At 37.1% G+C, this 13748-nt stretch overlaps 1 protein-coding gene across 17 annotated transcripts in view; it reads right to left on the bottom strand.

Annotated features, from left to right (window-relative positions):
- Window positions 1–13748, bottom strand: part of LOC106624388 (uncharacterized) — a 132219-nt gene that overhangs the window by 55887 nt on the left and 62584 nt on the right. The window lies entirely within an intron of this gene.

Below are 13748 nucleotides of genomic sequence, written 5' to 3'. Positions count from 1 at the left end.
TATTAGATTATAAGTAATTTTAAAAAATGCAACTCTGTCACATATGGTAACAAGAATTAATAAAGCTACTGCTCTCCCTTTTTCATCGTCAACACTCAACCGCCTCGGACGTGCCTTTTTTCTTCCATCCTTACATATATATATATATATATCGATTAGTTTTAGGTGATACAAACAACCGTTAGGTGAACAAAACTATTATACTCTGTAGCAACAGGTTGCAAGAGTATAAAAAATATTTCTAAATTTGTTTACAAACAACATATATATGTAGATATGTACACTCATTGCTATATGTGAAATCTCAGGATGCTTATGTTTTTTGCTTTCATGTCAAAGAGTCAATGTGTCGACTGACACGACGACAAAGCGTCACAACATTGTGTTATTGATAGAAAACCGAGATGTGCCGAAAAAATAAACGAACGCTCGCTTGTACGTTTATACAATATATGAACATGCATACATATTGACGATGATTTTTGCAAGCCAGGGAAAAATATTTTAGAATTGTTTTGTGGGTTGTCATTTTTTCCTTCTAGAGGTGTTTAAATGACTATAAACTCCCCTTCCAACTACACCGCTTCATCAGGGTAAATAATGTCACACCCTAATACAACACACCACACCTTGGAACACAACTCGCACTCACAACATACACGACCACACTGCACACGATGTAACCACAGAAGTTACCACCATATACGATGACACTCCACACAATCAACAAAAAGAGGGATTGGATCATCAATTCAACACATTCGAAATAATTCCGATCTCTTTTGCGCAACGTCACCGTATAATCGCTATCTCCGCTACCGCCCTTTTTAAAATCGTGGTATTAACTTTTAGTTCAAAGGTTGTGAAAATAACATTTAATAAAAAAAATAAACATTTTTAATTTAAACATAAAAAGGGCGTTTTATTAAAAAAGGGAAATAATATGTCTTTCGTGAGTGCTAACATTGTAGCATAATTATTCAAGAGGGAACATCCGAAAGTTGTTTAATTTACGATTTCTAGCTTTTACCATCGTCGCGTTTGCTTTTATGAATGAAACGACTTAGCTTATTGCATGTGTGCCAACGTTCGTGGATGAAAAGGTTTTTGTTGTGTGATTTACTACAAATTTAGGATTTGTCAAATTGGCTACCTAATGATTTCTGATGCTGCTCATGCTATTTGAGACAATTGTTGTTTTTGTACAACAATGTTTGTATTTTTGTCTATTGACTGACATACTTACAAATGTACGCTTATATGTATGTAGATTTGTGTATGCATTACATATTTGACAATGTCATAAGCATATTTGTACATACATACTTACATATAGAGCAGTGCGCGCACACGTACAGTGACGAACAATACTGTAACAAGTTAAAGACGCTATTATTTTAATGAAGTATATTTCATCAGTTAGAGTTAAAACTTAAGTTTTTCTTTTTTAAATGTTGTGTGTGGACATCATATTTTACCTGTACTGTAAAAGTGCCAAGATCAAACAACAATAAACTGCTGTGCACAGCGAAAATTAACAGGAACTAAAATGTTACAGTTATGATCGAGCGTCATGTGAGCATTTATTACCGCTATTTTTTATAATTGCGATAAACAGGCGGGAATTTTTTAGTTGTTAAGTGATAATTGAGTTGTCAAATGTGACCATGCAGCCCGAAAACACGCAGAAAATTTTAGAATTGGACTGAAGAAGATTGGGATATGGTATGATTAAAACAAAAAAAAATTTAATTTATAAAAATATTCACTTTACTTTTAATTTTAAAGGTAATATGGTCTGATGAGACAAAAATAAATCGCTATCAATCTGATGGACGTTCCTGGTACTACACACCAAACCGAAACACGATTAAACTAAACCATATTTCCCAAACTGTAAAGCATGGTGGCGGGTAAATCATGGTTTGGGGATGTATCACCAAAAATGGTGTAGGTCGTCTGGTACGTATTGATGGAATCATGTAAGGAGCAGTATCTGACCATTTACAACAAAATTTGCTGACAGTCATCGAAGATTTGGGTCTTGCGGCTGAAAAAGTTATCTTTCAGCAAGACAATGACCCGAAACACACGGCTCGCCTTGTACAAGATTGGATAAAACGTCAAACATTTTCGACCCTTAAATGGTCTCCTCAATCACCGGACGTGAATCTAATCGAAAATCTGTGGAGTCATGTCAAGGCACACCTAGCGAAGTACCCTAATCCTCCTAAGGGGGTAATTGAGTTGTGCGAGCGGACCCAAGAAGTTTGGAATGCAATACTCCCCGATTTTGTATCGAAATATACAAAGTAAAAAACTAGGGGTTTTTATACCAAGTATTAATTTTATGATTTTTTATAGTAACTGTAACATTAAGCTTTTTTTTTTGCATTATTACTTTTAAACATATTGAGTTGTTATTAAAATACCATGTTTAGTTACTTTAATAAAGCTTAGGCTACAATTAATTGAAGACATCGTTGTTTATTTTTGTTTTAGGCGCCATTTTAGAATGGATCTCTGTGAAGTGTTACAGTATTGCTCGTCACTGTATTTATTGATAAGTGATAATATCAAAAATTCTATTCCTCCATATATACATACCAGAGAATGTATATGAACTTCATATTTATGCATATAAGTATATATGTATGTATGTACATACATAAATGATTAATTTTGTAACAATTGAAATTAGAAAATTATTAAAAAAGTAAAAATATTTGGCATTTGTATTTTATACATAATAATACATAAGTATTTCATTTTTCTCTTTATGTTGGTAGATACGTACATATTTCTGCCAGAGAGCATTCTTATCACTGCTAAATAGCAGCGAATACCTCTGAAAATAGTGAATTCCCTGCTCGGAATTTTTCAGCTCGGTTAGCCGTCTAATCGAGCATAATACAAAATTCGATTCTAGTTCATTTAAGTTCTCTGCCTATACTACATATAAAAATGTTCGTTATTCCGGCTTTGATCCTTGCAAGTTGCAAGAGTATGAGATGTTCAGTTAGACACGAACTTAGTCCTTCCTTACTTGTTTAATTTTTGTGTTCATACCAAATGAACACATCCCTGCAATGTTCTCCAAACTCGTATAAATACGAATTTGAGGATAATGCAAAAGGCTCAACAGCACCAACATACCTCGTCAGTATAATAAGAACGAATCAACAGGCAGGAATATATATATCAACGCGGACGGACACAAAAAGGCGTGAAACCAGATAGCCCCCGCAACAAAATTACGCGGGAATATCAACCCACATGAGGTTATATTAAATTTATATTTATATTTAGGCCTATACTTACAAATAACATATAAATTGAATTATACATATAACCCCAACAAACACACACTTAAATATTCAATTGTACAATTAACCCACACAAAGTGTCTATAACATTTATACCCTATACTTGTACACCCAAATACAGTGGACCCCCGTTAATCCGGCCCCTGTCTAATCCGGCACTATTGTGCTCGACGCGTAGGGTATTGTTTTGATTCCGATTGCTTAGTTTGAACTTGACTACTGCCGATGAAGAGTGGTGCGTGCGCCTAGCGTGTGTTCATTGTTTACTGTTTATTCATTGTGTATTACGTAGATATACGTACCTAGTAATGTCGTCACAAGCTCAAAAGCGAAAGCACAAAACACTGACAATTAAAGAAAAATGTGATATTTTAGACCGCCTAAATCGTAGTGAATCTTTCAGTAGTTTAGCAAGTGAATACGGGGTAGGCCGATCTACAATTTATGACATTAAAAAAAACCACGAGAAGATAAAACAGTTTGTGTCAACTACTGACTGTGGACCAGGTAAGAGACAGACACTCAAGAAAGCTGAACATCCATAAGTGTAAAAAGCTTTATACATGTGGTTTCTTCAGGAAAGAAATAGGCATGCGCCCATTTCGGGATCCTTGCTGGCAATGAAAGCTAAATATTTTTATAAAGAAATAACAAAAAAAGATGATTTTGTGGCTAGTAAGGGATGGCTAGAACGTTTCAAAAGTCGTCATGGCATATGTTTAATGGTCATAACAGGAGAGAAACTTTCTAATGATGCCACCTGCATAGAGCCATTTAAATTAAGATTTTTGCAAAAGGTGAAAGATTTAAATCTTAACCCGTCAAAGGTGTACAATGCAGACGAATCACCTAATAAAACTTTTGTTTCCTACACTGAAAAATCCTTAGCCTTAGGCAGTACTCTACAATCCGACGAATTCGATAGTTCGACACTGCCCTGCAAAATGATTGTCGGACTACCGGGGGACCATTGTACATTAAAATTAAATTTTGTTGAATTTAATTAACATTTTATTTTATTTAGCACACCGGCAAACCCAACGTTGAGTACCCCGACATTTTGGTCCTTCGGGCCGGATTAGTGCCCGAAAAAATAGAACCCACCCAATTAACCACAGTTTGAATCGAATTAACCACCGGATCCTCAGGATTTATATATATTGTACATCCACTCAATCAACCAAACTTGGATTTACAAAAATAAATATATATATAATTTATCAGTGCAATACGGAATAAAAGAGAAAAGTGAAAACAAATATATAAAAACAAGTAAGGAAGGGCTAAGTTCGGATGTAACCGAACATTTTATACTCTCGCAAAGTCAAATGGTATACTCGTTCGAGATTTCTTTGTGGATTGACTGATATTTTCGGTAGAAGGTCAACTATAGGCACTGGGGTCCACATATTTAGTACTTAGGAGCTTGAACAGTTTTGGTTCGATTTAGACAATTTTTGGTCACAGGTGGCACAGTACCCCGATATAATCATTGTTGCTTGATATGCATAGTGGAAAGTGAAAGAATCAGATGGAAATGAAAATGGTGTTATATGGGAAATAGGCGTGGTTGTAGTCCGATTTCGCCCATTTCGCTTGATATGCATAGTGGAAAGTGAAAGAATCAGATGGAAATGAAAATGGTGTTATATGGGAAATAGGCGTGGTTGTAGTCCGATTTCGCCCATTTCGCACTATAACATAAGAATATGAAAAGAACGTTATGCAACGAATTTGGTTGAAATCGGTTAAGCATATCCCAATATATGGGTTTTCACATAAAAGTTGGCGGTGCCACGCCCACTGACTAATTTTGAACGCGGTTTCTATAAAGATATCTCATATCATCCCAGAGGTAAAATTTAATGTCTCTGGCGTGTTTAGTGCTTGGTTTATCGCGCTTTTAGTATTTTTTAACAGTACCGTTATATGGGGAGTGGGCGGGCTTGTCAGCCGATTTCACCCATTTTCACACCGTCAATAGAGGTGCTAGAAACATTTGCTCCCAGTGAATTTGGTTATTATAGCATTAGAGGCTTAGGAGATATGCACATTAAACCTATTAGGGGCGGGACCACGCCCACTTAAAAAAAATGTAATTGCAGATGCCCCTCCCTAATGTGATCCTGTGTACCAAATAACAGTCTTGTATCTTATTGCGGAGCTTAGTTATGGCAATTTATTTGTTTTTGATTAATTTCGTTTTGTGGGCGTGGCAGTTACGCCCATTTGCCATACCAACCGTCTCACGGTCTACCAAGTTTCATAAATATATCTCAATTTTTACTCAAGTTAGAGCTTGCACGGACGGACAGACACTGGATTTCAATTCGTCTTTTCATCCTGATCATTAATATATACATAACCCTATATCTAACTCGATTAGTTTTAGGTGATACAAACAACCGTTAGGTGAACAAAACTATTATACTCTGTAGCAACAGGTTGCGAGAGTATAAAAAAAAATCTTATGCTTAACAGGTATTAAGTGCAAAGTATTCGTTGATTATGCATAAGTACGTACTTACAATATATATAAATTTTTTGAGAGCCAAGTAGCGTTACTCTAGGCACCTAGTCGTACATACACGTATGTATACATGTATAAGTACATGTATATATTCAAATTACATAACCCGCTCAGTTAAATATTCATTGCTGTTGTTGTTGTTGTAGCGGCAGAAAACATTCATGAAGTAATTTTGACGAAAGGTGCTGAGGTGACAGTCCTTGGCCGGATAAAAATCCGGGTACGTTCCGGTTACTGAGGCGCGACTGTCGTGGGAATGGAAATATTCATGGCTAGTGCACTGCGAGCATAAAAAAGAAAAACAAAGTTAACGCATACATAGACACCACTAGTTGGGAACCAATCTTAATCTTCTTATGTGAATTGAAACAACCCAAAACCTTACATCATCAATTTGAGGACACCATAGAAGACAACTCCGAAATACCATCATGGAAAACTTTCGACGCGTTTCTCACCCATAGATACAAATCTTGTAAGAGGCAGCATCATCTCAAAAAAACCCCAAGACATTGAGAGTTGTAAATTATGTATAAACCAACATTATATTCGAGAATGCCAAAAGGTTTTACATATGAATGTCGATACCCGAATAAACGTAATAACAAATAATGGTTACTGTTTTAATTGCCTTGCATTATCGCATAGCTACAAAGATTGCAAGAGCAAATCCTCATGAAGAATATGTAGAAAGAAACATAACACTCTTCTGAATAGGGATGCCCCATACCGCTCCCAATCCCTCCCGCAAGGATCAAGAGCCTCAAACCCGGCTTTTGACTCAAACAATAGTAGTACCTCCCAAACCCTTAACCCCAATACAAATCCGCAAGCCTACACAACTCTTTTACAGTCAACTGAAAGTAAAACCCAAGACCCACAAAACTTAAGTAGGAAGCAGATTTTGCTAGGTACTGCCATAGTGCAACTTCTTTACAAAGGGCAATTATATACAGCTCGAGCACTAATAGACTCTGGGTCAGAAGCTACGTTCCTTTCCACAGAAAATTGGTCATACTCACATTCAAGAAAAGTGACACACAAGTGACTGGATTGAACAACACAGTCTCGGCAACAGCTACCAAAACTTGCGAACTCACCCTTCGTTCACCACAAAAAGAGAGTTTAAATAACAACCCATCTTAAAAAATTTAACCGGTAACTTACTCACTAACTCTTTTGATAGAATAATTTCCAATAAAAAACTCGGTTTTAGCTTAGCCGACCCTCACTTCTATAAACCCAGACCTGTCGCCATTCTTATCGGAAGTGATCTGTACCCACAAATAATTCTCAGTGGCTTCTTTCCGGGGCCACACCTGAAAAACCCATCTCACCCTTATTATTGTCATTTTTCAATAAGATGACCCCAAACAAATTGCTTACACAATTTTGGGAAATCGAAGAAGTTCCGAAAAAGTAGAGGCTTTTTAACTTCGGATTTACTGTGTGAGCCAATTATTAAAAAATAACCCAAAGACACTCAACTAGGCGCTACGTCGCAACATTACCCTTTAAAGCCCCAGAAACCATAGACTTAGACATGATCGCAGATTCAAGATATATAGCTTTAGCTCAATTTCTAAGAAATGAAAAACCCCTATCGAGACAACCCGAAATAAAAACGGAATACGAAAAGGACATCAACGAGTACCTGGAACTCGGTCATATGACCAATATATAATATGACCCCGCAGAGAATACGAAAACATACTATTTACCACATCACGCAGTCATAAAACCCGATCGCTTAACGACCCAACTGCGAGTGGCAATTAACGCATCATGCCCCACCTCAAATAGAAACAGCCTTAACGATGTACTACACACTGGACCTATTCTGCAAGCAGACCTGGTAATCCTACTGGTAAAGTGGCGTATGTTTCGAATCGTATTCAATGCAGATATTCAAAACATGTAACGTGAGATACTTGTTGAAAGCAAACACACTCCGTTTCAAAGAATCTTATTTAGAAGATCGCCTAACGATCCAATATAATATTTTGAACTACAAACTGTTACGTTTGGTATTAACTGTGCTCCATATTTAGCTATATGATGTACAAGGAAACCACCCACTGGCAGCAGAGATACTTCGAAACGGAATGTACGTCGATGATGTACTTGCACATGACGTAGCAACTGCAAAGATGGCACGAGATGAACTCACTCCTTCTTTGGAGTCCGCAGGATTTGCTCTACGCAAATGGACCTCAAATCACCCAAATGTCTTATCTAGAATCTCACGAGAACACCTGTTGGATACCAACTTACTCAGTTTACCGGAAACCAATAGCACAAAAACACTGGGAATCAGATGGAATGCAAAAAAAGATGCATACTTATTTGTAATCAACCCTATTCAGGATAAGACATCGTTTACTAAAAGAGAAGTATTATCTATTATAGCAAAATTGTTCGACCCAGCTGGTTGGCTCAGTCCTGTTGTAGTCACAGCCAAAATAATAATGCAACAGATATGGCTCGACAATTCCGATTGGGAGGAGAAAACCTTCATAAAGGATTACAAAGCCTTACATCTTATTGAAATTCCTCGGTGGACCCATTTTTCGACCTCTGCGATCATCAATTTTCACGGATTCTCTGACATCAGAAAGAGCTTACACAGCTACCTTATACATCAGGGTTTCTACAAACACAAACATCTGGACAACTCTTTTTATATCGTGTGTCCCTATTAAAAAGTATATCTTTACCAAGGCTAGAACTTTGCGTGTGGTTCTTTTGGTGAATCTAGTAGATGCGACCTACCCCAATTAAACATTACTCAGTACCGCACTCACCTTTGGACGGATTTTACAATTGTTCTTTTTTGGTTAAGTAAACCCCAATGCTCATGAGCAAACTTTGTATTCCATCGAGTTGCCACAATTGCAGAAAAGGTTGGAACCGAAAATTGGAGTCACATCGTAAGCCAGGACAATCCAGCAGATCAGGGTAGTCGCGGATGCACACCTCTGGAAATGGTTAACAATGACCTCTGGTGGCACGGACCACAATGGCTAAAACTCGACACGAAACTTTGGCCAAATACCCAAAAATCAATCGACACAACACTGGAATTGCGACCAATCAAGACTTTCGTCAACACGACACAAGAAGTTACATTGGAGAGATTTTCATCACTACCCAAAGCAATTCGAGTCATAGCATATTTATTCAGCATTGGAAATAACTCCAGACGAGTTCAAAACTACCCGCACTAAGTTAATTATTTTACCCAACGAAAGCACTTCCAGGAAAAGCTTAGAGCATTAATCCAAAAAACCAGCATAGACAAAAAAAATAGTAGTAGTAAAAGTAGTAATTTTGACCCTAAACCCTTTAATTGATCCCAAAGGAATAATGCATCGTTAGTGGTCGGTTGAGCAATTCAGGCTCATTATCATATAACGAACATCATCTGATTATACTACCCTATAGCAGTCACTACTCACCCAATTTACCCACTCAATTACCCTACATGGTGGTAACCAACTAGTTTTACGACTCATGCGATACTCGAATCATGGCAGCTCTTCCAGCGGAACCTTCCACCCTAACCCGCCGATTCGCAGCAACAGGAATCGGTTTCGCCGGTTACTATGACATAAAAAATTACACTGGCAGTTCGTGCTTGATGTGTTATGTATAAGTATTTGTTTGTTTTGCAACCAAAGCAATACACCTGGAGACAGCAAGCGATCTCACTACCCAAGCATTCATGGCCGCATTCGTACGCTTCTTTTCCAGGCGCGGATGTCCCGCCGACCTCTATGGTACTAATTCGTGGGAGCATCTAAACTTTTAATCAAAGATCGACAAGAATTCATAAAATCACTAAAAACACAAGTAACATGAAATCTCAAGGACACCAAAACATCAACTGGCACTTTGATCCTCCAGCTCCACACATGGGTGGACTCTGAGAAGCAGGAGTGAAAAGTTTAAAGAGCCACTCAAAAAAGGTGTCCCAGATACAAAAATTCGCTTTCGAAGAATTATCTACCCTTCTAACCTGAATCGAAAGCTGCTTGAATTCTCGCCCTTTAAGCCTACTAAATGGAGACCCCAGGAATATAGAACCTTTAACTCCAGGCCATTTCTTAATAGGTACTCATTTACTAACCCCAGCAGAACCCAACTTAGAAGATGCACAGCTAAGCATCGCACATAGATGGCAAAAGTTAAAGATACTCCATCAACACTTCTGCAAACGATGGAAAGAAGAATATCTTAAAGAAATCCACAAAGAAGTATAAGTGGAAATACTCTCAACGCAATATAAAGGACAATGATATGGTAGTTATACGCCAAGAAACGCTACCCCCAAATGAATGGAAACGTGGTCGCATCGAAAACCTATATCGGTGCAGACAATAAAATCAGAATAGTTGACATACGTGCCTGGAATAATTATCCGCTCAATAACCAAAATAGTCACCTTACCAAATAACTAATCTCCTTTATTTATAGTGACATGACTCATCAAAATAGCGTCAAATCAATCTGCAGCCGACAGAGCAGCCCAGCCTTCACCGTGCGATCACTCAGCGTGACCCGAAGCACCATCTCACTCTCTGACGATGGGACCCTGGCTAGACGTTTACATCGTTTTAAAGCTACCCTCTCCCCCATACGAGAAGAAAGAGGAGGCACCCGCCGCACGGCCCGGCGTACTATATATGTTCACCAAAACGCACACAAACACGTTGCCTGTGGATTGTGTAAAAAAGATCACCGGTTGGTGACATGTTTAAAATAAACAAAAATTAACATTCACGAAAATTTTGACGCAGTAACTAAGTATAAGTCGACTTCTCTGATGAAAGCATAAGATCCTCACCGCCCATGTACTTGTTATATTCGTGTATAACATTTGGACATAGGATTTTTGACGTACTTTGTTCTTTTATTGAACCTCTCAACAACTGGAGTGTTCGGGCGTTGCTCCTACATTGTATTTGTATAGTTTTATGTCAGCTAATGTTGAAGCCATTTTGACCACTTTTAAGTCTTTCTAAGAGACAGTGGAAATATCAATCCCGTAAAACGAAGCTGCATACTCGTCTGCATCACCCCGATTTTACATTTTCCCTAGCGGTTTACAGCCAGGAATTCTGTTTCGTCGAACTGTCCCCAATTAGCGCCCTTAACCTTATTGAAATGTTTGTTAGGTGCTTCAATCAATGGCCGTATTTTGAACAGACGATCAACGATATTTGCTGACAAGGATAATTGAGTTGTAGTTGGCTCGTCGTCCTGCTGCCCAGTATTACGACAGCGAGGCATTTCGTTATTGTTGTTGATGTGCAAAAATTGTCGAATTTTCTCATGACGGTTTCGTGTCATAGCTGCAATGATACGATATTTACCATAATTACCCTAATACATACGCACGTTAGGATATTTGATTACTGACATGAGATAGGTAATGCCCATAAATCGTTTAAATTCATCATGTGTGGTGTTAAGTGGGAGCAATATATCTTGCTGTATAGAATAAAAATTGCTCAGTTCTACGATATTTGAAACAATTTCGTCTGACACAAAGTATGAAAAGAACTGATAGGGCATGTGCAACGATATTATTTCGGGCGTAAGGTGGTCGCTACCTCGAAACTAAATAAAATTTTCTTTGAATTGCATGTACCAGCGTTTCCCAAGTATATGTAAAATATTGTCATCGTGTTCATGTTGTGAACAGATATTTCACATTCCGGGTCTTCTTTAATAAAATCTTCGCTACCTGATCCCAAACTACGTCGAATCGTCAGAAAAATCAATTACACGGTCACTATTCGACCAATCAAAATCATTAACGAGATCTTCCTGACTAATGAAAATATGACTCCTCTGTGACATTCGATATTGATAAAGACAAATTATGCATTTTACACTTTTACTAATCACTTTATTATAATTCTGCATATTGAAGTAACAAAATCTACTTCTCTGATGAGCACCTGATGGTTACTCAAGGGACCATTTAAGTTTTATTTCATAAAATAAATAAAATTGTATAAGTATACCCTCAACAGGGTATATTAAGTTTGCCACGAAGTTTGTAACACCCAGAAGGAAACGTCGGAGATCCTATAAAATATATATAATATATGATGAGCAATATAGAATATAGCTGCCATACAAACCGAACAATCGGAATCAAGTGCTTGTATGGGAAATTTTTTTATTTGATGTAATATCTTCACGAAATTTTACATGAATTATTTCCTAAGGCAACAATGTAATCTCCGGAGAAATTGTTTAAATCGTATTACTATACCATATAGCTGCCATATTAACTGAACTATCGGAATAAAGTGCTTGCATGGAAAGCTTTTTTATTTGACGAGATATCTTCAGAAAATTAGGTACGGATTATTGTCTAAGGCAACAATGTAATATCCGAAGAAATTGTTCAGATCAGATTACTATAGCATATAGCTGTCATACAAACTTAACGATCGGAATCAAGTGCTTTTATGGAAAACTCTTTCATTTGACGAGGTATCTTCACGAAATTTGGCATGGATTTTTATTTAAGACAATAATGCAAACTGAACGATCGGAATCAAGTTCTTGTAAGAAACCTTTGTATTTGTGAAGGGCTTATAGCTTCGATGCAACCGAAGTTACAGTTTTTTCTTGTTTTTATCAACACTTACATCAAATTAAATTGTAATAACGATGAAGAGTGCAAATTTTCAGCACTAAATAATTACTATTACTTTCGCACTAGTCACTTGAAAATATTTGGAAAGAAAATAACGTATGCAAAATTTCAGATCGATATCTCTAAAATTGAAAGACTAGTTCGCGTATATACAGACGGACATGGTTAAATCGACTCAGCTCCTTCTGAGTGTTACAAAGTTCATGGCAAACTTAATATACACTGTTAAGGTATAAAAATACTTATTTGCATCAATACTGTCGCTTAGATAATGCAAACATCTCTGGACATTTCAACAACGGAAATGAACATTCACTTATTTATTACATACCTTCTGCTTTATACTTACCCTCTGCTACGTACTTTTTTTTGCTTAGGTTGGCAGGACTGTTATATGTTTACATGTCAAATTTGAGCGCGATCTGTCACATAGTTTTTTTTTACTTACACTATAAACAAGTCAACCTCGAGTGTGTTTTTCGAATTTTACTATGGAAATTAACGTTGAGCAAAAAGTGTTTGTTTGAAATTTTGTTATTCCAATGGAATAAGTGCGACGGACGCAATGAAAATGTTGCAGAAGGCATATGGGGAGTCTTGCCTATCACGTGCACGTATTTTTGATTGGTATAAGTCGTTCAAGGACGGCCGTACATCGCTGGAGAACTTGCCCCATGATCGTCGTCCAGCAACGTCAATAAACGAAGAAAACGTCGAAAAAGTAAAGAAAATTGTGTTGGAAAAACGTCGTGTGACTGAAAGAGAGATAGCTAGTGAGCTCAACATATCAAATGGATCCGCTCATAGCATTATTCACGATGTTTTGGGCATGAGACGTGTGTCTGCTCGACTTGTTCCAAAATCCAGCTCATACGTCTCGTCTTGTACGCGATTATTTGACCAAAAACAACGTAAATATTGTTCCGCAAGCACCGTTTTCACCCGACATATTATATATACATCCGTAACTATTTCAATATTTTTCAAATTTTACATTTAATAGAATCAAACGTTTATTTTGTATCAGTGAGTGAAACGAGACAATATATTATATATCATATATCATTTATTATATCATTATATATCAGTTATTACAGATGTTATTTCTGCTGTCTGATTATATCGATCAAATTGGGCCGAGAAAATTAATACAAACGAGCTTTACGTAAAAATATTTCTTAGATGTATATATACTTAGGTCGAAATTCGAAAAATC

Source organism: Bactrocera oleae, chromosome 3, assembly GCF_042242935.1.
Source record: "Bactrocera oleae isolate idBacOlea1 chromosome 3, idBacOlea1, whole genome shotgun sequence".
In the NCBI taxonomy this organism is placed as follows: domain Eukaryota; kingdom Metazoa; phylum Arthropoda; class Insecta; order Diptera; family Tephritidae; genus Bactrocera; species Bactrocera oleae.
Note: the sequence above shows the minus strand (reverse complement) of the source record. Positions and strands in the feature narration are given on the sequence as shown.